Source organism: Chelonoidis abingdonii, chromosome 9, assembly GCF_003597395.2.
Source record: "Chelonoidis abingdonii isolate Lonesome George chromosome 9, CheloAbing_2.0, whole genome shotgun sequence".
In the NCBI taxonomy this organism is placed as follows: Eukaryota; Metazoa; Chordata; order Testudines; family Testudinidae; genus Chelonoidis; species Chelonoidis abingdonii.
Window position 1 is genome coordinate 78,136,240 of NC_133777.1, and position 23,405 is coordinate 78,159,644.

General features: G+C 46.4%; 1 protein-coding gene across 1 annotated transcript in view; it reads right to left on the reverse strand.

Annotated features, from left to right (window-relative positions):
* ADAMTS17 (ADAM metallopeptidase with thrombospondin type 1 motif 17) overlaps positions 1 to 23,405 on the reverse strand; it is a 281,647-nt gene that overhangs the window by 252,659 nt on the left and 5,583 nt on the right. The window contains exon 2 of the mRNA XM_075069708.1: positions 11,531 to 11,696. The gene's annotated coding sequence lies outside the window, so the exon portion shown is untranslated. The remainder of the gene's footprint in view (positions 1 to 11,530; positions 11,697 to 23,405) is intronic.

Sequence of the window (23,405 nt, forward strand, 5' to 3'; positions counted from 1 at the left end):
AGGGTATGTTGATTTGTTCCGGTGTTAGTGTAGGGAGTGTCCTGAGTAGATGGTGCAGTTTCTTAGTGTATTCCTCAGTGGGATCTGAGGGAAGTGGCCTGTAGAATTTGGTACTGGAGAGTTGTCTGGCAGCCTCCTTTTGCTAGTCAGACCTGTTCATGATGACAACAGCACCTCCTTCATCAGCCTCTTTGATGATAATGTCAGGGCGGTTTCTGAGGCTGTGGATGGCATTGCGTTCTGCATGACATAGGTTATGAGGGAAGCGATGTTGTTTTTCCACGATCTCTGCCTGTGCATGTCGGCGGAAGCATTCAATGTATAGGTCCACACTGACATTTCGACCCTCAGGAGGAGTCCATGTGGAGTTCTTCTTGTGCTGTCGGTGGGAGGGTACCTGTGTATCAGTGCACTGTTCAGTGTTGTCCTGGAAGTATTCTTTGAGTTGGAGACGGCGAAAGTAGGCTTCCAGATTGACACAGAACTGTATCATATTGGTGGGGGTGGCAGGGCAGAAAGAGAGTCCCCGAGCTAGGACAGACTTTTCTTCTGGGCTGAGTGTGTAGTTGGATAGATTGATGATATTGCTGAGTGGGTTAGGAGTACCACGTTTGTGGCCCCATGTGTCATGATTTTGAGTGTCTCTGTTTTAGGGTGCCCAATATTAGATAGCTGGGGGGCCCAGCACCTATAGCTCCAAACAACAAAGAAATCTGCAGCTGTTAAGATCCTCGGGGGAAGAGGAGGGGGAAATCACCTCAGAGGCATTCTAGCATTGGCCACTCAAAAGTAGAGGTGCCCAAGATTAGTCCAAGTGATCTGCTGAAGGTCAATGGCCTAGCTGCGACTAGAACCCAGGAGAATCCTGATTCCCACTCCCTGGCTCTATTCCCTAGGTCTGATGCTTTCATTATGGTGATATAGAGATTAACAGAATCTTTCTTCAACTAAAATGCTAAGCAGCATCTAGTACAGGGGTCGGCAACCTTTCAGAAGTGCTCTGCCGAGTCTTCATTTATTCACTCTCATTTCAGGTTTTGCATGCCGGTAATACATTTTAACGTTTTTTAGAAGGTCTCTCTCTATAAGTTTATATATTATATAACTAAACTAGTGTTGTATTGTAAAATAAACAGGGTTTTCAAAATGTTTAAGAAGCTTCATTTAAAATGAAATTAAAATGTTGATCTTACGCTGCCAGCCCGCTCAGCCCGCTGCTGGTCTGGGGTTCTGTTCACTAGGCTGGCAGCAGGCTGAGCGGGGCCTGTGGCCGGGACCCCGGCTGGCAAGGTTCTGGCTGACGGAACCCCACACCAGCAGTGGGCTGTGCGGGGCTGGCAGTCAGGACCCAGAGGGCTGGGGGCAGAGGGCTGGAGTCAGAACTGGGGGCTGGGTATGTGAGGGGGTGTAAGTGTCAGGGCAGAGGGGGCGCTGGGTATGGGTGGGGGTGCCAGAGTCAAAGCTAGGGTTGCAAGGGGGGGGAATGAAAGAGTCAAGTAGAGAGCTGGGTATGTATGAGGAGGTACAGGGCTCAGGGCAGAGGGCGTGGTGTGGGGAGGGGGGTCAGGGATCAGGGGAGAGTGCTGGGTGACTGCCCCCCTAAAAACTCTCAACCCCGCTGCTCCTTGTCCCTTGACTCCCCCTCCTGGGACCCCTTCCCCCAACTGCCCCTCAGGACCCCACCCCCTATCTAAGCCTCCCTGTTCCTTGTCCCCAGACTGGACTCTACCTCCTACCTGTCCCCTGACTGCCCCGACCCTCATCCAGACCCCAGTCTCCAGCCAGAGCCCCGGGACTCCCATGCCTATCCAACCACTCCCTGCCCCCGACAGGACCCCCAGAACTCCTGACCCATCCAACCCCACCCCACTTCCTGCCTGCCCCAGCCCCTTTCCACATCCCTGCCTCCTGACAGGACCCCCAGAACTCCCAACTCATACAACACCCCCACCTCCCTGTCCCTTGACCACCCCCTACAGAGACCCCCCACCCTCCTTGCTCCCGGTCCCCTGACTGCCCTGACCCCTATTCACCCCCTGCCCCCTCACAAACCCTGGGACTCCCATGCCCCATCCAACCCCCCACCACCCCCCCCCCCCCCCCCCCCCCCCCCCCCCGCCCTAACCCCCCCCCCCCGGGATCCCCCCCCCCATCCAACCCACCCTGCTCTCTGTCCCCTAACTGCTCCCCTCCCCTGGAGCCCTGGGCCCCTTACCATGAGTTAAGATACAGAGCTAGATACGCTGCTCCGCGGGAGCGCACCACCCCACCCCTCTGGTTGAGCGGGGAGCATGTTTGCCTCCCCGCGGAGCCAAACTCTGCCCTTGGGAGCGCGCAGCCCCGACCCCCAGAGCGCTGCGCGCGGCGGCAGGGCTCCAGGGCAGGGGAGAAGGTGGGGGAGGGGCCGGCAGCTTGCTGTGCTCGGCCCCGCGGTCCGGCCCAGGAAGGCGGACCCCGCGGCTTGCCATGCCGGGAGAGTGGGACCATTTGTCCACTCCGTGCACACCGCTATGCTTCTGCTCCCTGTCCCCGCGGGGGAAGTGGAGGGCAGAGGAGAGCGCGCTGGGCTGGGCAGGATTTTTAGTGGCATGCTGGAGTCCCGGCAGGCTCCAGCGTGCCATTAAAAATTGGCTCGCATGCCATCTTTGGCACGTGTGCCATAGGTTGCTGACCCCTGACCTAGTAGCTTCCTACAATCCACCTGACTGCCCTCCTCTTCAGAAGGACAACAGGAGGAACAGCAGCGTCTTGAAATAAAGGACTGTGTCATCCAACTTTTTAGCTCATTAGCACCTGCCAGTTTAAATTTTGTTAAGCTACAAAGGAATCTCACACTAACTTTTACTAGGAGCTGAACAAGGGAGTAGAACAGCTCCACTCTAACCAGATCCTCAACGGGTGGGAAAGAATCTACACAGTGCTTATATTTGGATGCCATTTGTTTGCTTCTCTTTTGCACTTGTCCAGTGAGGGACAAGAACGCAGGGCCGCTCCCTGCTCTGCATTATAACTGCTGCACTTGTGCTCGGAGTTTCACACAGCATGGATCAATGCAGTAGTCACCTACACCACACTCCCAAACCAGTGGTGAAATGGTCCTAAGGCTGATATTTACCAACAAGAAGGGGTCTCTGACTTGATGTTAGTTCAGCTCTAAACTTGCTATTCAGAAAGCTAGGGCCCTGAAGAACTCACTAGAGCTACCCGCCAGGTCTGCAGGATCTGGTTAGTGCTAATGTAAATGCTTTTAATGCCTGCAGACATTTAATTAAATTACAGCTTCAGCACTGCTTATTGTGGAAATCTTTTTAATATTTCAGCAGAGGCTTCCTAATATGGGCTAACACAGGTTGCATTACATCTCTCTATTTTTAGTGTGCTTGGTTTTTTGGCCATAACAACTGCTACTTCAGACCAAGACAAACCTGCAGAGAAAACACAGCTCAGAGACAATGATTAAAGATGGGGAAATTCCTCATATGACTAACACATGTTTAGAACTTATACGTGTTTGAGGACAATGTTCCACACATTTGATGCCTGAAAACTAGCACCTATTTAAACTATTACCCGCGCTGGTCAATTGGATTGCGAGAAACTGAAGGTGAGAAGAAACACCATTGTTATTTTGTGGATAAAAATATGTCGACTTTGTTTTTCCCTCTTAATTGCTGCTCTCCATGCAGCACATTTGCGGGCATTGCATGAAATCTGTGGTTCATTTAGTTTTAAGACAGACTTGCATTTAGGAGTAATTTATGGGGTCTGTGTCATAAGCATTAAATAATAACCTTTCATCCAAAGACAATCTGCTCTCTTTCATGCTCCTGAGCCATATTTTATATCAAGCCCCTTCGACATAGAGAGACTTTAATAGATCACCAGAGACCTTCGGAAAAGTTATTAGGGAACTTTACATTTCCCGACAAAACAGAACATTTTATGAGATGGTTAAGACAGATTACTATTTCATAATGTGGTTAGATTTTATCTTTTTAACATGGATTTTTCCCTGCCCTCCAAGAAATGTTGAGAAAATCCTTTCCCATGCACTGAATTGCTGCTGGCATATGAAATATGCCAAATACACTGAGCCAGGTTTTCAGCTAGTCTAAATCGGTGTAGTGCTATTGAAGTTAACGGCGCTAGGCCTATGTCTACCAGCTGAGGATCTGGTTCATTATATGTAATATGTTACGTCTGTGGCCCCGTAATGAAACTATAAATAAATATTAAAATAACACAACACAAGCCTAGTTTTTATATTGCCATTTGAGGGTTCAACAAGACTATAACACCTAGTGGCTGATTTGAAAATGTTACTGTTTCATAAACTCCAAGTCCTTAAGAAGCAAAATCCAGCAGAAATGTGGCACTTAGGCTCCTAAATACAACTGATTTTAATGAGACTAAGGGCCTGTCCACATAGTGAGTTCTAGCAGTATGTTATGCCACACTTTGGGACTTTCACTGCACCGTAGCAGTCTCCACAAGGGATGGTTACTGCACACCCTGGCTTGCTCCACCGCAACTCACCATGTAGATAAGCCATAGGTACCTCAGTGTCTAAGTCACTTTTGAAAATGGGACTTCGGTGCTTCTGCAAATTTGATGCAAAGGCGAATTTTGCTCAGGTGACATCACTGGGTAGCTACATTTGGGGGTGTTGATAGAGTCAGGCAGAGACGTAAGCTCTTTAGCACAGAGACCATCTTTTCATTATTATAGTACCTCCACAATAAGGGTCCAGACCCTGATTGTATCACACTACCAGCTACAAGCCCCAAATTATTAACATTAATAAGCAAGCTGTTAAGAAAATGGCTCAACGACCTGGTGCCACTCACCCTGGTGTAGCAATGACAGCAAAGATCAGGGCATTATAACAAGGTTTTGCACCATACATGAATTCTGCATCTAACTCCTGTACAATTATGCCCAGGGTCAGAATGTGTTGTACACTGTAAATGGAATAATTAAGCTTTCTACATACAGGGCCAAATTACTCCCCAGCATAGAAAAACCCAGGAGAGCCAGTGGCAAAGGGAAGGGGAACCTGAAAAGATTCCCTCTTGTAGACTTGTCTCAGAGGAAAATGGACCGAAGAGCTGCCCACAAACCAATGGATCCTAGGGGAGAAAGGGAACCAATGGGAGCCCAGGGCACACCGCAGCATCTCTGACCGTTGCCATTGGGAACACAGCTCCAGTGGACCCACTGCTAAACAGGGAGTCCCACAGAGAAAAGGCCATGGAAAATAAAGCATAAGAATGTATTACCTTTCCACCGTGAGCATCACAGGGCTGGTGACAGGGGATTATTGGTTCCCCCTCCCCCAGCCCAACCCCTTCCTCTCCCTGGCTTGCATGCTGCCCATTCCCTGTCCACTGCATAGCCCTGCGTGGGGTCTGGGGTGGGTGGGGAATGGAGATGCTGCTGGGGGGGACTAAGCCCCCACTCCTGTTCAGGATGAGGTGTTCCATGCACAAATCTTGGGGCCATGATTAGCCTTACAGTTTGGGCATGGTATGATGGATGACATAGGAATGCAGGGGCATCTATTTATGCATGTGCACGCTTTCATATCTATGCATGAAATGCTCCAGACAAGCCATGTTAAGAACACAGGGCACATGCATACTGCCAATGCAGCATCAACATGGGCCGGTATTCAGACTGGCCACTGTCCCCTCCACGTGTTATTCCAGGTGTAATTTGGCTCCCAGCAAGTTACCCCGGTGCCTCTCGGAAGAGGAACAAGGATGACCTGTGCAGTGTAGCCCCGGGGGAGCGTCACTGACACCAGCTGGACTAAAGGTGATGTTTTACAGATGTTTAATGACAACCCTTACAAAGTCCCCAGGGAGCGGGTCACCTCAGTTTCCCTTTCCCCTTGCACAGATCCTCATGGGAAGGATGATGCTTTTGCTATTTGGGAGGCAAAGGATAATGCCTTTGGGAAGGATCAGGTTCCACACGTACCAGTCACAGGTGAACCCCCAGATGGGACATTTTTGCTTTCCCTTTCTTCCACGTTAATTTATTTTGCTTTCTTCCTATACACTCTCCCCCTCCCCCCAGAGCCATTCCACCAGCTGACATGCGTCTTTCCAGGTGAGTACGGTGACCTGTTACAGGCCCATTGCAGCCAGTGGGAATCCTTCCACCGGCATCTGCTTGCACTGGACCCACGTGTATGATCAGTAATTCCTACCTCCTAACAGTCCTGGGTTTCAGGGGACTGTCCTGCTCTGACCCCCCAAATCTCCTGTCCCACAGGGCTGGCTGGGCTCGGCTCCCTGCTCCAGGTGTTGCAACCTTGCCTGTGGTGCACGAGGTCACAGCGCTGCTCAGGTTTGGCCCTAGCCTCCCTAACAGGAGGGCAGCTGGGCCAAATTTGAGGGAGTGGTGCTGTGAATATGTGCACCACTCAAATTTAGCTCAGCTGACCCTCTAGTGTGGGGCAGGGGCAAACCTCAATGGCACTGCAATGTGACCCCATGCCAGGTAGCAAAGCCTGGCTCCAGGAGACAAACCCAGCCAGCACAAGGCGACAGAAGCTGCCGCTATGGGGTGGGCACAGAGCAATATCACTCTACCATTTCTCCTCAGGCCTGCCTCCTGGGGGCAGTACCTGACATCCTCTCCTCCCACCCCCAAGACCTCCCATGCCCTGGGAGAAGGACCCATCCCGCTTTACCCTTTTGAAAGGTGGGAGGTAGAATTATTGCTATTTAAAACATCATCTGAAGCTCCCTTCTTTTTTTAAACCCCCCCCCCCCCCCGCCCAAACAAAATAATCCAAGTAGCGCTAGTTCACTTTACTGCCCACCGAGTTACAAAGGTTCAGAAGGAAAAACTAAAAAAGAGCAGCTTTGGTAAGTTCTAAGAACACACAAAAAAAACAACTAAGAATTGGTAAATATTCAAAAACGTGGCACTCCCAGAGCTTAAAACAATAAACTCTTTAATTTATATTTACACATGCGTGAATGTTGGTATGTATACACAATACACGGTTCCACACACGTATACATAAAATTTATAGTGTCTAAACATGTTTCTTCAACACTTGCAGTCTCTGAGTTGTGCATGCCAATTTTCAGCCTGTGTGATATTTGACAGCCAAGTTACACGCCACTGCAAACTCGGGTCCCTAATGGAAATCTGGATAGTTCCTTAGTTCTAGTTCTTAGTAATGAGGTCTTTTATTCCCAAGAGAAAGCTTGGAAGCAAGCCGCTCGCATATAATTTCCATGCCGTTTCACTAGGAATGGACCTTGGAGTGGCAGAAAGGATTATTTTTTTTCTGTTTCTAAACTCTTTGTGCACAAAAGTTAATCCAAACCAGACAGAAGTCAATTAGGTCATTAGTGTGCTAAGCCTATTAACAACCATGACTTACCTGCAACAATGAAAAACATTCAGGAGTTTGCTTTTAAGCAGGAAGGCCCACGAGCAATTCTATTATTTTCTGACATTGCAACTTGTGGCAGCAGCTGCTTGAACCAGCAGAAGATTCCTACATTGTACATTTGAGCTTCACTTCCATCTGGCAGGTTTGCAAACTCAGTCCCGTAATGCGGCACACAAGATGAACCTTGCCAGAGCGGAAGGACAGTATTGTGGTCAATGTCCAGGACTGGGATTCAAGAGGTTTAGGCTGTTCCCAGCTGTCACAGACACCCTGTATGACCTGGGGCAGGTCACCTAGGATCAGCTCCAAAGCCCATTAAGTCAATGGGAAACTTTCCATCAACTTCAACAGGTTTGGCTCAGGCTCGTAACCCCCCTCATGGGGTTGACACTGACCTACGTCACCTGAATGTTCTGAGGGGCAGATTCGCAAAAGGCTGCAAGGCACTCAGATACTATGGTATTGACCACCATCAAAAAGCTGTAAATAAACAAGGAGCCCAGTATTGCAAAGTTCTAGGCTTCCTGGACTCCAACAGAGCAAATGAGCAAAGGGAGCTCTGCATCATGCACAAATAACTTTAGTGTGCAGTGGCAACCCACTGCATCTCAGTGGACTATAAGAATGAAGGTGTAGATGAATAATGAGTGGTAATGTGCAACACTGCACACACATAGGCTGTTTTCCTGACAACCACAGTTTAAACTACTGATAATGTTCTATACAACAGTAGTAAAAATTGTATTTGCTGTAAGTAATAGAGATGCAGTAACTACAGCACGTAGCCGCCAAATCTTTTCTGGAAAGCCTGAGAGGTCCAAAATGTTGTATGTGCAAGAGCAACCTCTGGTATGAGACATGTGATCTTCGCTAGGGTGATCCCAGGTTGCAGAATTCTGATCAAATCTTGTTTTCCCCGCAGTTCAGGGGTTTGTGGGGTCTGAACCCAATCACAACAACAGCCACTGGTGAGGTAAGAGCTCAGCTCTACACAAAACACACAAGAGAAAACAGGGTCTCTGCTTTAAATCATGTTCTGTCAACAATCAGCAACTAACCAATCAGTGCTGACTATCCAAATTAATGAGCTAATTTCCAAAGGTTAAATCCCCAAACGTGGCATCCTTTAACAAGAGGATATGCAAACTTTCCAAGGCCCTCTGTCCCCCCCACCACAATCCCTCCATCTCCCCAAGTCGAACTGCAACTGCCTTTCCTATAGCATACTGGTTTCAGTATCAGTGACCTCCATGGCTGCCACCTCCCTGAATGTCCCATGACAGCTCCAGCTCCTGATCTTCTCTACTCTGTCCAGCATACCAGATAAACTCTACTCCTGATCCCCTCAACTCCCATATCTACTCCTTCCCTGACTGTCTCACAGCAACAAAGTGTAAAAAAGTGCACATAGCATGAGCAGTTACCTACCACTGCTCCACCCAGCACAGAGCTCACCCAGTACAAGAAGTGGGGATCAGGAATGACGGGGAAAGAGGTAAGAGGAACGAAACACGTAGGCACACAGTGCTGTTCACAAAACAAGACCAGGTTTTGCATAGTATGCAAGAAATCTGTGTGTTCAGCCTTCTAGGACAGATCCCCAGCTAGTGTAAACTGACAGAGCTCCACCGAAGTCACTACTATGTCAGTTTACACTAGCTGAAGATCTGGCCCTGGGTCTTAAAAATGGGAGAAGCCAGGACATGGTGACTAAACACACATTCATACGTCTTCTTGGAATCGCTGAGGGTATTTTAATATCACCAGCTGTTTTCTTATTAACATTAAACAAGCTGCATTTGTTCAATGTTTCCAGTACAGTAGCTACGTACTGAAAGGCTGAGAAAATTTGCAGGGGCTCATAGGCACAAAACTCTCCAAGTGGATACATTTACCCAAGCTTTCGGTTTTTATTCCCCTGGGGTGACTGAAGAGGTAAAAAAAAAGGGTGTGAGGAAAGAGAGGGGAGGAAAATATCAATAGGTAGAGAAATGCTAACGAAGACCAGTGCCACTGATTAAATGAGATTCTTACTCTCTCTTATCCCAATGGAGAATTTAGGATTATTGCTTATATAATTACATCCTCATCTGTCCTCCTTTTTGTTTAATAAAAATATAGTTCTAATATTATCCCACTCTGTTACCACCGAAGACTGGCAAATCAGAACTTCCCAAACACCCAGTGTTTTCAGCAGACTCTCTCCTCCCTCAGTCATTATACGTATAGATGGGGATTCCACAGATTGGAGTGAGGAGCACAGTTTGGGTTCAGAATCCAAACCCCACCTAGTTAAGGACCACTAGGAGTTGGGTTCAGCACCTTAGAGAGGGATGCTCTATTCACAAGAACCAGATCTAGGGTTGATTTCAAATAACCGTCATCCCCAGGGGTCGGATTGGGGTTCTGGTTCAGACATTATCCTCCAGTTAAAGCTTATAAACCCCACAAAAGACAGACACAAGCACACACCCCAAAATGACTCCAAAAGGTACAAATACAGAGGCGCTGAAATTTGTTTGCAAATGAGGCGACCGCCACATTCACTTAGAGCTCCAACCTGGGTTCACAGGGCTAGAGAGAGAGCCAGAAGCTCCCCGAGGCTCACCTCTAGGAAAGTGGGACATTCGAATAGGTCATTTCATTTATCTTACATGATCAAAAGGAAAACCATTTTTGTGAGCAGCCATTTTAAAAGATCTTTACTCCTAAAATAGATAAGCCAAAATTTGACGAGAACGTCACACTGAAAAAAATCAAGCGAACAGCAGGAACCAAAGCCAAGCCAGATTTCAGGTGTGAAATCTGGGGTCAAACCACCCTTGGCAATTTCAGATTCACATAAGCATTTACAAATTCAATGAAAAATAAGTTTGCTTATCAGGCTGCATAACTTGCATCACTGTTCATATTAAAAGGTGGGCTGCTCCAACAGTCTGAATTCAGATAGATAAAATGTGGGGAGGACAAAGTGAATATTTTTAAATTTTGTACAATTTTTACCAAAAATTAATTCTGCCCATCTCTCCCCTCTACCAGATATTCTGATTATGCATTTCAAACTCTGAGGGAATACACCTTTTCCTTCCTACAAACAATTTCCTGGGATCACGCTCTGCGAGAGGCACCTTTGAATCTTCTTCATTCATAGATAAATTACAAAGCTAAGAGTGTACATGAGAGAGTTTTCTCAGGCAGGGCCTGATCCTGTTCCCACAGACATCAACTGACAAAACTCCCATTGACTTAAGATGCTGTAAGATCAGCCTGTTAAAAGTGGAACATTGTACAGTGTCTTCAATCAGGTTCTCACAGCACTTCACAAGCATCCACATTTGCGACACAGGCAAGTATTGTTCTAACCAATTTAGAGATGAGGAAGCTCAAACACAGTGAAGTTAAGAGATCTGTCCAAGGTCAGAATGCTGGGAGACAGGCATAGAAACCAGGGGTCCTAATTCTCTATCCTGTTACAATCATTCTTCACATTCTCTTGTTACAATGCAACTCAAAGAAACCCAATTAAGCAAAGGTTTAGACGAGGGTCAGCAACCTTTCAGAAGTGGTGTGCTGAGTCTTTATTTATTCATTGATTTAAGGTTTCGCGTGCCAGTCACACGTTAATGTTTCTAGACAGTCTCTTTCGATAAGTCTACAATATGCACCCAAACTATTGTTGTTTGTAAAGTAAATAAGGTTTTTAAAATGTTTAAGAAGCTTCATTTAAAATTACATTAAAATGCAGAGCACCCCAGACTAGTGGGCAGGACCTGGGCAATATGAGTGCCACTGAAAGTCAGCTCGCATGCTGCCTTCGGCATAGGTTGCCTACCCCGGTTCACGTCATATTTATTTTTCAATTATTTAAACGTAGGGTTTCAAAGATACCCAGCATATGGGTCTATTTATCTTTGTATTCACATAACTGACAGACATTTAAACCCTCTCTACCTGAAGTCGCAGCATGATCCATCACCACATCTCATTCATCACTACCTCTCACTGTCCTAAAATTCAGAGCTGGAACACCGGTGAACACAGACCTTTGACAGTACAACAGTCGTGACTGTAATGCATTCACACAGTCGATCTCATGCCTTTTCTCAAACTCACCTGATATGACTTTGCAGTGCTCGGCAGGGACCTGGGACTTAGCAGGATAGGTGGATTTTGAGGATCGTTTGTGCCTGATGAAATGCTCTCTTCCACTGAATGAGGTCTCCGAGATATTTACAGGTTGTATTAGCAGTTGTTCTGTTCCAATCTGGATATAGCCAATCTGTCCACACAGGGGAAAAAATATTAGTTCCTTTGGCGTCTTAACTATTTTATTTCCTAGATCTCATTGTGCTGACTCAGTGCTTTTCTTATTCCCACCAGATCACTTCACAGAAATGCATTTTCAAGCTCATTTGTGAGTATACATAGGTTTTAAGTCCAGAAGGGATCAAGACAATCATCCAGTCTCATCAGCATGACACAGCCCACAGATTCCACCCATTGTTTATGTGTTTGAGTGGAAGGTAAGAGTATTAATTATTTGTATTACTATAGCATCTAGAAGCTCCAGTGTGCTACGTGCTGTGTATACATAACAAAGAGATGGTCCCTCCCTCAAAGTATTCAGCAAAGTGGGAGTGGAGAATCTGTTCCTTTCAAAAGTTGTGGGAGCACAAATAAGCATTTTTTCTAACATTTTATAAAAACACTTTATGAACATCAGGGGAAAAACCCTTCTCAATATTAGGATATATTAAACTATAGAGCCAGAAGAGTCTCTGACAAGAAGAGGTGAAAGCTCCACTGATACTTAAAAACTAGATGAGAGAAAAAACTAACAAACAGAACACCCCTGGTACAGCAAAAGGGGATGGGCAGGACTCAGTGTTCATATACTGCATGGTTTCAGAGATGAAACAGACCAGGGATGTATGGTCTTGGGATGAACAAACTAGCTCAGAAAAGCCAGAAAAACCTACCAAGTCCCCAAAGTATAAATACAGGGCCAGATTCTCACCTAGCAAACTGGTCTAGCATTTTGTGGAGTACCCACAATAGCTGGGGGAGGAAGGGGGGGCACTACTGGAGGTTAAGAAGATAGAGAACCATAAGGGGGGCACAAATGAGAACCACCAAGTACAGGCTAGCGGATCAGCCAAAGAGCCAAGTGTGCTGGAAAAGACAAAAGTATTGGATGAGTCGGGAGGCCAGAGCCAGGGAAAGGGAGAAAGATTTGGTGAGGTTGAGAGATGAATGATAATGGAAAGGATGAGCCTCTTACAGTTTGGATAAAGCTGAGTGTGCTTCAGACTCACACCCAGACGGTCAGGGGCTCTTCTTTTTTTAACAACTCTGAAGACCCCAGTAATAAACTCCCATTGGCTTTTTCTTTGCTGGACTTTATCCGAAACACTAAATTTGTACATTTACTGTTACTCAGCATGAACCCCCACTCCTATAAAAGAGCTGCATCACTCAGGCATGACATTAGAGTAGATTTCCCTACTTATGGAATCCGATCGTCACTGTCTACATGCTAAAATTTTATATGTCTTTGATCCTCTTCATTTCATTCCCAGAACACAAGGTGAAGGGGATGTCCACTGCATTCTATGTGGCTCTTAACAGAACATGGCCTTGCCTATTTACAGTGCTGCCTAGTGGACAGAGCACTGGACAGAGACTTAGACCTGGCTTCTATTCCTTGGTCTGCTACTGGCCGACTGCGTGACAGTAGGCAACTCACCTCACTTCTCTGTGCTTCAGTTTTTCCATCCTTAAAATGTGGATAATGATACTGAACTCCTTCGTAAAGTGCTTTGAGATCAACAGAGGAAAAATTGCCAGGCATTACTTGCCATGGAAGCTGAAGAAACCCAATATTTAGGTCCTGTTTCCATAATACTTTAAACAGAATTAAATCAACTCTGTGTCCTGAATATTCTGCCCGAAATGGACTAGTACCAGTTGTAACCCAACAGACAATCAAGCTACACACAAGCCCCAAACCAGAGCAGACAAGGATACAGGTGGACTGAAGGTCTCAGTTTCAACAGAACTTTTGCCAAGAACAATCAAGAGTTTTTACTGCACAAATAAAACTGTCGTAGAGTGGCAACGTATGACCTACAGGAAAGTCTTGATTTTTTTCCTCCTCTAACGTCACATGTTTTATTAATTCCTCAAGGACACTTGGAAGATGGAAAAAGGGAGGCCTGGGGGAGGACTTCATTTTCAAAACAAAGTTAATATGAACATGGTTCTAGGCTGTTCTGAAAAGACGCACATAGGAGACGCGTTATAACCACATATCGATGCACAGATAGCCATGCTAAATCGGGGGTAAGCACAATTCCAAAGGGGTGCTGCAGTCTCAGGCAGGCTGTGCCCCAAGTTTACATTTTGTGAACCATAAATGAAATGATTATTTTGATCATTTCAAGGAAACCAGTTATTTTAATGGGATTGAACTCGTCTTCAGTATTGGTAGTGAATGGTCTTTGCGAGCTCACAAGGGCCAGGCCAGGAAACGTGTGTAAACAGAACTGAGCCTTACTCAGCTACTCTCATTGCCCCAGCTGAACAAACTGCAACCAAGTCAACACACACCAGAAGTAGAAGAGGGGTGAGATTCTACCTGCTGCAGTTCTGCGAGATGCGGCGCAGAACTCACAGCCTAGGGTGGCTTTGTGTTCTCCCAGTTATGAGCTTCTCTGCTGCCCTTGGAGTAACACGGACAGCCCTGGGGCCTGTCTGAATACAAGCAGCCTCCCCAGACTGCCCTTGGGGCCATAGCACAGCCCCAAGTCTTTGCAGTGCTCCAGCTGTAGTGCTGCCACCAGCCCAGACTCTTATGCCGGGCTGGCGAGGGCGTGCTCCAAGTCTGTCTTCCACACTTTCTGCATCAGGGGAATCCTCTACCAGCCGGTTCCAAGACTTATTAGAGCCCCTTTAAGCCATGCCGGCCCTTTAACTGGCACAGAGAGGACAGAATAGAGTGAGGATCTCATCCTAGCCTGAATCTTTTAAAACGCTCTCAGTTTTTACTCACCCCGCTGGAGATTACTAACCCCAGGGAGAAAAGGTGTGTGTTGACAATCTGGTTTTGTGATAACATACCAACTTTTTTCACTTCACTGATTCATCAATTATTTTGATTACTATAAAATAAATAGTTTTAAAAATAGGACTATTTACCCAGTAGGATCCCTTGAAAGTATGCTACGCAACTAAGGGTCTGATCCAACTTCTACTGGAGTCAACTAGAAGGTGCCTATAAATCCAGCACACACTAGATTGGCCTTTAGTGCATGTTAGCTTGATTTAAACAGGGCTCGGGCTGCGTTCAGCTCTCTGCGGGGCACACGTATGCAACACCTACGGTATAGGGAAAGCGAGACTAGATGGATTTTTTCAATGTGTTCTATGCCAGTCAGGCAAGCATCCAAAGAAGGGATCTGCATGTATGTGCTAGTGCAGGACACTGAACCGCTGACTGCACTAACATGATTTAAAATGTTCGTTACATACATCCTGTAAATTCTGTGTTTCCACACATGGCCCCAGATCCTTTGCTCACTTACACCTGGCCCACCCCACTGACAGAGTCTGGCTGCAGATCCCCATAAAAGGATTTTCAGCTAGAAGCTGCTAACTCTCTCATTTCTGTAGTACAGGGATCGGCAACCTTTGGCACGCGGCTCACCAGGGTAAGCACCTGGTTGGCTGGGCCAGTTTGTTTACCTTCCAAATCGGCAGGTTTGGCCAATCACTTCTCCCACTGGTCACAGTTTGTTGTCCCAGGCCAAGGGGGGCTGCAGGAAGCACCGCTGGCTGACGGATGTACTGGCTGCCACTTCCCGTCACCCCCATTGGCCTAGAGCAGCGAACCACGGCCAGCGGGAGCCACGATTGGCTAAACTTGCAGACACAGCAGGTAAACAAACCGGCCTGGCCCGCCAAGGTGCTTACCGTAGCGAGCCGTATGCCAAAGGTTGCTGATCCCTGCTACAGAACATCTAGAAACTGGAGAGAACTGAGCACCCAACGCAAAGTCCTCCCAAAATCAGAGGCCACGTTCGAAAGCGTGGGCTTTAAAAACTTGGTGCCCCAAGTCAGCCCTTCCCAATCCTTACACAAGGATAGCAATGACTTCCCTACCTCAAAGGAGGGCTCCAAGGGGAAGTCCATCTATGCGCTCTACAAATAGATTAAGACCCAAATGGAAGATGCTATTTATGTGCAAGAATTACGGTTATATGTGGGTCCTATGGAACACCTAATAGTTTCGTGGAACTTGCTCCACACTGGAGTTTTGGAAGAGTGATAGTTTCTTATCTTTAATAACTAAGTGGGCTTTGCCAGGATCATTTTGAAGAAAGCAGTAATTCTAGCCTCCCCTATGACGCTCTCCACTACATGCATTCCTTATTCTAACCTTCCTGCTGGGAGGTAGCCCCGACTCCCCCCCCTTTTATTTTTTTTTCAATATAGGTTTTAATTATATAGGAGAAGGGTTGTAAATCTGGTACTTTGGTACTAAAAACCACACCACAGCTCCTGAAACTATGCCAGCTATTTTCTCTGGGGCCAAAAATATGTAAGAAAAGGTCAGTTTCATCACCACCTAACATTAGCCCAACTTTCTGGCATCACGTGCAAAAATAATTTAAACCACTGGAAAGTCCTTATGTTTCACATTTGCTCTGGAATTGCAAAAAAACTCTTTCCCTTCAGTTATGGAGGGAAAGAGCTACATGTCTCTACCCTGGCACGGGTTAAGGAGGAATCTAAGATCTAATCCTACAAGCTTATTAACTGGAGTATGAGGTATGGAAAGTTTGCAGGATTGGGCCCATCAAATATATCTAATGGGATTTACCATTTCCCCCAAATTTGCCTGTAAGAAGTGCTGAAGGCTTCTGGTTCACTCAGGGACATAATGACCTAGTGCCTTGACTACTGACTAACTCAGTTCATTAATTTACTTTTTTGCAACAAGTACTGTTGTTCAGATTGATGCTTCCAAATCCACTGACTGAACCAGTCTTCAAACCAGACATCAGCATCAGAGCAAGGCTATACTAAACTGCCCCTAACTAGCTCAGGAATGGAAAGGGGGTTGGTTTCTGGAGTTACTGAAGTCAAATGATGCAACATCACTGCTGGTGCTGGTTTTCCCAAGTCTCTGGCTGTGGAATTCTCTTGAATCACTCCAATTAAATAAAGTTTCATATCTGTCAATTTAGGTTTACTGGGGAGTTGGGGGAAGAGATCACAATCTTAGATACTTCCTGTGGTCTGCATGCTGCTGTTCTCAAGGAAAATATGTAAGCAATAGCATGACAAGCAACATCATTACATCAGATAACGGCACAGGTTGGGTTTGCTGGAAGGCAAGAAGCCGTCAGCCAACTGCCTTCGAACACTTGAGACATGAGAATTATCAGAACAGAAAAATTCAGCGTGAGGACTTATTTGCAGCTCCACAGAAGCTCTAGAAATTCACTGTCAGAGGTATGAATTGAATTTGGACTTTACAATTAGTGTGACAGGCCATCACAACTGACAGAACCACTAGGTGCAGTTAATATTCCAAGGCTGGAATAGTTTCACCCTCACAAGGCGTGCAAGTGAACTGCCAAGTCAATTCAAACAACAAAATAAAAAGACGTCCACCCTTCCCCCAGCCACACCCTACCCCAGGAACAATAATGGTTCCCTCCTTTGCCTTCTACCCAACTTTTAATCGCCAATCAACTCAAGACGGCTCACCAGCAGAAAACGTCCCATTCTTTATTTCTTTATGTGATCAATGAGGAGTTCAAACACACTCACAGCTTCCCAGCGGCTTGCATACATATCGAACAGTCATGCAAGAAAACATCTGCTAACGCTAATCTACTCTTCTGCTACCAAGAGCTAATCACCCTCCTGGAGTCTAGACAGTATCTTGTTTGCCACTAAGGCCTGGTCTACACTAGAAAAGATGGTTGGTTTAAATACATCAGTCAGGGGTGTAAAAAATCCACCCCTGAGCAGTGTAGTTAAACCGAGCTGAGTCACTGTGTAGAGAGCAAGTATCAGAGGGGTAGCTGTGTTAGTCTGGAACTGTAAAAAGCGACAGAGTCCTTTGGCACCTTATAGACTAACAGACATATTGGAGCATAAGCTTTTGTGGGTGAATACCCACTGCATTAGACACATGTGATGAAAAGAGCACTAGGTTGCTGGAAGAATTCATCCGTCGACTTAGCTACCCCCTCTCGGGGAGGTGGATTATTAACTATGCCAGAAATCGGCAACCTTTAGCACACAGCCCGCCAGGGTACATACTCTGGCAGGCCAGGCCTCCCACAAGCCATGGTTCACCACTCCAGGCCAATGGGGGCTGTGGGAAGCTGCAGCCAGCACATCCCTCAGCCGGCGCAACTTCCCGCAGCTCCCATTGGCCTGGAGTGGCAAACCGCGGCCAGTGGGAGCTGCAGTCAGCCGAACCTGCAGACGTGGCAGGTAATCAAACCGGCCCGGCCTGCCAGGGTGCTTACCCTGGCGGGCCGAGGGCCAAAGGTTGCCGATCCCTGAACTACACCAATGGGAGAACCCCTCCCGTCGGCATAGGTAGTGGCTATCCTGAAACACAACAGCAGCGGAGCTATGCCGCTGTAGCATCTGAAGTGTAGACAAGCCCTAAGCCCTTATCTACACTCGGCTTTTGGCGGCGATCTCACATCATTACACTGCCACTGATGGTAGCAACAAGGAACTGCTAGTGTTGACACAGCACTGGCATTCCGCGAAGGCCATTCACCAGCATTTTTACCACTGCGTCCTCCAGACTTGCCACAGGTCCTGGCTACCGCAGCGCACCCATCTTTGGCTATTACTAGGATGCTACCAAATTCCCGGTCATGAAACACGTGTCACAGACCGTGAAATCTGGTCTTTTGTGTGCTTTTACCCTATACCACACAGATTTCATAGTGGAGACCAGCATTTCTCAAATTGGGGGTTCTGACCCAAAAGGGAGTTGCAAGGGGGGGCTCGCAAGGTTATTTTAGGGGGGCTGTAATATTGCTATCTTTACTTCTGCGCTGCCTTCAGAGCTGGGTGGCCAGAGAACGGTGGCTGCTGTCTGAGAGCCTAGCTCTGCCTGCAGCAGCACAGAGGTGAGGGTGGCAATACCATGCCATGCCCTCCTTACTTCTGCGCTGCTGCTGGCAGCGACACTACCTTCAGAGCCGGGCTCCTGGCCAGCAGCTGCTGCTCTCCAGCTGCCCAGCTCTGAAGGCAGTGCCGCCGTCAGCAACAGCGCAGAAGTATGAAATTTACAATTTTTAAAATCCTATGACCGTGAAAGTGACCAAAATGGATGGTGAATTTGTTAGGACCCTAGCTATTACTGATGGAACAGCATCAGTGGTAAGGAAAGGATGGATGATTTTTCAGTACAAACTAGAGTAGCCAAAGCGCAATAGTGCTAATTAGAGATGGAAATCCAAACTTCCAGAAGTGCACTGCATATGGTTCTGGTCCAGACCACATGCTAATACAATGCAACATGTTTGTCCTACCCTTTTCAACACCATAACATCACTTAACACCACCCATAGAAAAGTAACAAAATATAAATTTTAAAAAGTGACCTGCAGAGGATTTTTTTTAATTGGGCTCATTTTTTTTTTATTTTTTTTTTAAATTAGTCATGCTGAATACAGAAAGTTTGCTTTCTTTTCCTTTGGAAAAATCAGGAGTGCTCAACCCAACAGATTGTTTTGTGGGAGGATTTCTCAGAGGGTGATTTTTATACTTGATGAGCCCAATCCTGAAAACATTTTGCGGGAGGGTCTCCGAGATGTATAGTGCGAGCTCTCTTTTCTTAACTGGAGAGGTGGGGGTGCTGAATATTTAAAACAGGCTTCCTTGCTCCTAAGAGCTCAGTTGGCATTGGAGATTAATTATACAGGCATGCACACAGTTTTAAAGTCTGACAGACTCCCTTCCCAACTGCTCAGCTGTGACTCTGAAATGTTGTAATTTCCACACGTTCTCCAGTCACTCCACATTGCACAACCAGGCTTCAACCCAGCTGATTGGGGCCTTCCCTGTGTATTTCCCAGAGATTACAATTCCACTGTCACCCCAGAAGAGTTCAGCTGGGGTACTTTTACTGTCGAACCTCTGGACTGGGCTCCCCAGACCCAGCAGCTGAATAAAGCAAACTCTCTCTGCCATCACCTAAGCATGATGGCCTTTCCAAGGCATTTAGTTACTCCTGCAACTTCTTGTCTGCCAATAAAGAGAAGTCACTGAGGTGGGAGGAGGACTAACGATAGACATGGTCAATATTCCTACCTACTGCAGCTAATTTATGGGTGCCCTGTCTTCATTTCGTCTGGTGCTCAGAAGTCCTGGCCATCACGCTATACCAAGCGGCATTTGGTTTTATTATTTCCACCCGTGTAGCTTCTCCCATGCAAGGAGGGGAAGAAAAATTCCCTTCCATTTCTCTAACTGCCCAGACTTTCTTGCAACTCATCTACTATAGCTTGACTACTTCATCTTCAATTCGCCGGCAGCAATCTCGAAGGGCAGGACCCCTTAGCTCTCTACTCATCCTTCCCGAACAATGCTCACCTGATTGGGTCATATTTTCAACAGTGTCCAGCCGAACGCTTTATTGTCTCCTTTTGTCCATACTTGCCAAAGCTTGTCCACATCCATCTAAAGAAGAATGGCCCATGCAAAATGCTCCAAAGCTTAGCTGGAATGGCCTCATTGCTCTGCTCTTCTTCCCCTTTTGTGTGTGGAGCTGGAAAGAAAAGAAGTCCTCTTCTCTCTGCTGAATATGGAGGACGAAGCTGGAAAACCTTGATGGTTTCCCAGCTTTTAGTTTATTCCTTCAAGTGTAACCTCCAACACTTTGCCTCATCGTACAATGAAAATCTCATGGTTTTTATTTGACCAGCTTTTGTACTATAGGTAATCTGCGTCCACTGATCCACTCCGCTCAAAGGAGGCTGCACAAAGTCTTGCTTGAACTCAAAGGAACTGGAAACACAGTGTGGAAAGTAAGATAAATGATGCTGGTAGAAGGAAACGCTGAATCTTTCACTTACGTCTTAGCTTCAGGAAAACATGTATTTGAATCCAAACCCCCCAGCCTCCGAATTTTAGAATGGGCCAAGCAATTCCGACAAGTCTCTGGATCCAAAAATGCTCCAGTGATTTAGGTTTCAGGTTGGTTTCTAAACCAGAACAGACACCACCTCAAAGTCAGTCTAAACCTAATACACAGAAATGACATGCTTGGTTCATCTCTAAGCGCAATCACTTAAACACTGGCCAAAATTCAAGGCACACATAACCAAAACCACCTTCACCATTGCCCTGCATACTTGGCATGTTGTCACCGAAGTACAGACGTATCAATCAAATGTGGAATGAATAGTGTCTCATGCTAGCAGTTCACAGAGACTCTGGCCGGAACAAAAAGGGAAGGAATTAATACTTAAAATGCAAGCTTTGAAAACTCCCAATCCCAAATGAAGACATGTTGAAATACCACCACGCTGGACACCATGAGGGAAATTAATGACCGAAAGTCACCTGTAGACAGGGTTCACCTTTTCTTTTACTTGGAGGATGGGGGTTAGGGGATCTGTACAGCTGATAACCTGCTGGCCTTCAGGGAAGAGACTGTGGCAATTAACACATGGAAAGCTCAGCATTTAAAAAGCTGTACCTGTTTGTTCTCTGCTATGGCTTCAACCATAAGAGTAACAAAAACACAATGGAAGGCAGCTGTCAAGCACTGCTCTGCCAAACTCTGCTAGAGGGTTGGAATCAGTCCAGAATAAGAACAGATGAACTGGATCCGTGAAGTTATACACAGCATCAATGAATAAAGAGAGCTCTCAGCTGCCTGCAGCAAACATTGCAATTTCCACACTAATGGAGACCAGCAGTACCCCATTCCACTATCTTGTCTCTGATGCTGGCTGCTACCAGGTGGGACCTACAACATTTACCGAGCACGTTATAACAAGAGCAGGGGACTGTTAAGTTTTTAAACAACACATGGTCTTGCCTGTGCAAATGAGTCAACCTCTTTTCTTGAGGAACAAATCCTCACGTTAAATACCACACTAGTTCTGGTTAGACCAGGGTTATCTAACCCTGCACACAACAAGTCTGTTTCATCTACACCAGTGTTTTCCAAACTCGGGACGCTGCTTGTGTAGGGAAAGCCCCTGTTTACCTGCTGGTCCACAGGCCTGGCTGACTGCAGCTCCCACTGGCCGCGGTTCACCACTCCAGGCCAATGGGAGCTGCAGGAAGCGGTGCAGGCTGAGGAACGTACTGTCCGCCGTGTCCAGCAGCCCCCATTGGTCTGGAGCAGTGAAGCGCAGCCAGCGGGAGCCACGATCATCTGAACCTGCGGATGCGGCAGGTAAACAAACCGGCCGGGCCCGACAGGGGCTTTCCCATCACTAGCGGCGTCCCAAGTTTGCGAACCACTGCTCTACACTATAACCGCTACCACTTCTGTCATCCATAGAACTGCACTGCTGGAAAATACGAGTTCCTAGTTTTCTATTGCAGACAAGGTCTAGGTGGCAGCTTGAATTAACAACCTACTGGAATAATGGTCTTGTGGTTAAAGACCAAGACTGGGCATCAGAACACCCGGGTTCTAGACATGCATAACCACGGACTTCCTGTATGACCTTGAGCAAGTCAAGTCACACATGCTCTCAGTACCCTTAAAGACTGTCTACAAACAAGGCTGCACCCATTTAACTAGAGGCACAATTTAAAACTGGGTTTAGTTAAACAATGTAAAAAAGACATGTGGGTACTCTTAAATGGATGCAAAACCGGCTTACATCAAGTTATCTTAAATTGATTAGTCTACACAGGGCTTTGCATGAATTAAACTGAATCGGTTTTAAAACTAGTTTAAGTTTAATTGGTGCAACTTCTGCATAAACAAAAGCTCTAGTGTCGTGGTTAATGTCTCTTTACTTCATGGGGCTGTTAGTAGGCTTAATTCATTCACGTTTGTGAAGTGCTTTGAGATCATTCTCCCCATCTCTCACGGCTAACTAGGTGACAATGTCATGGCTTTATCCAATAGATGAGCAATAATCCCAGTATGCCGATGTACTTTCTCTCTCAATATGTTTGCCTCCACCATTCCCAGCAACAAATGCATAGGTGGCATAAGTATTTGCAATGCCGCTGAATTTACCCATGTACAAGGAGCAATTTTGACTACAGGTGTCCAAGTCACTGTTCCCTGTAGAACTTACTTATTTTCTGAACCTAATCTCAGTTAGCTCCAATGGCATCATTTTGATGCTTGTTTAGGATTCATACATGCTCTAGAAATATCATGACTAATTTGCAGAGTAGAGAACAAAGATTAACTAGTCTAGTTCCACCCACCGCCCTCCCCTACCCCAACTTTTCCACTGGGAATAATACCAACTTTTTTCACTCCCCCTCACTCACTCCCAGATCTCAGGCAATTAATATTGTGTCTAAAACTACATTCCCCTTTCAAAAAAGTTCTCTTCCCTTGCCTGTTGTACTTTTTAGCTATGCTACAATAGGTATTTTTAAAAGTCCAGCACTTCATGAATGGGATTAACAAAGCATGCTTCGTGGCAAACGTGCAGAGCCATCAGTGAAAAAGCTAGAACCAGAGAGATCGGTTTTAAACATCAAAAAGCTTTTGGTGGTATACGGCTCAGTTTACAGTGTCAATCACAAATATGCCAATATTCAATATCTTGGATGCAGTCTTTTACCTGAGGCACAGCGCCCTCATATGGTTCCAAAGGAAAGCATCAAACCCTGCTTAATCCATGTGCTGAGCAGTTTCTTAGGCCCCGTCTACACTACGCAGTTAAATCGATTTAAACAGCTTTAAATCGATTTAACGCTGCACCCGTCCACACTACACCACCCTGTAAATCGATTT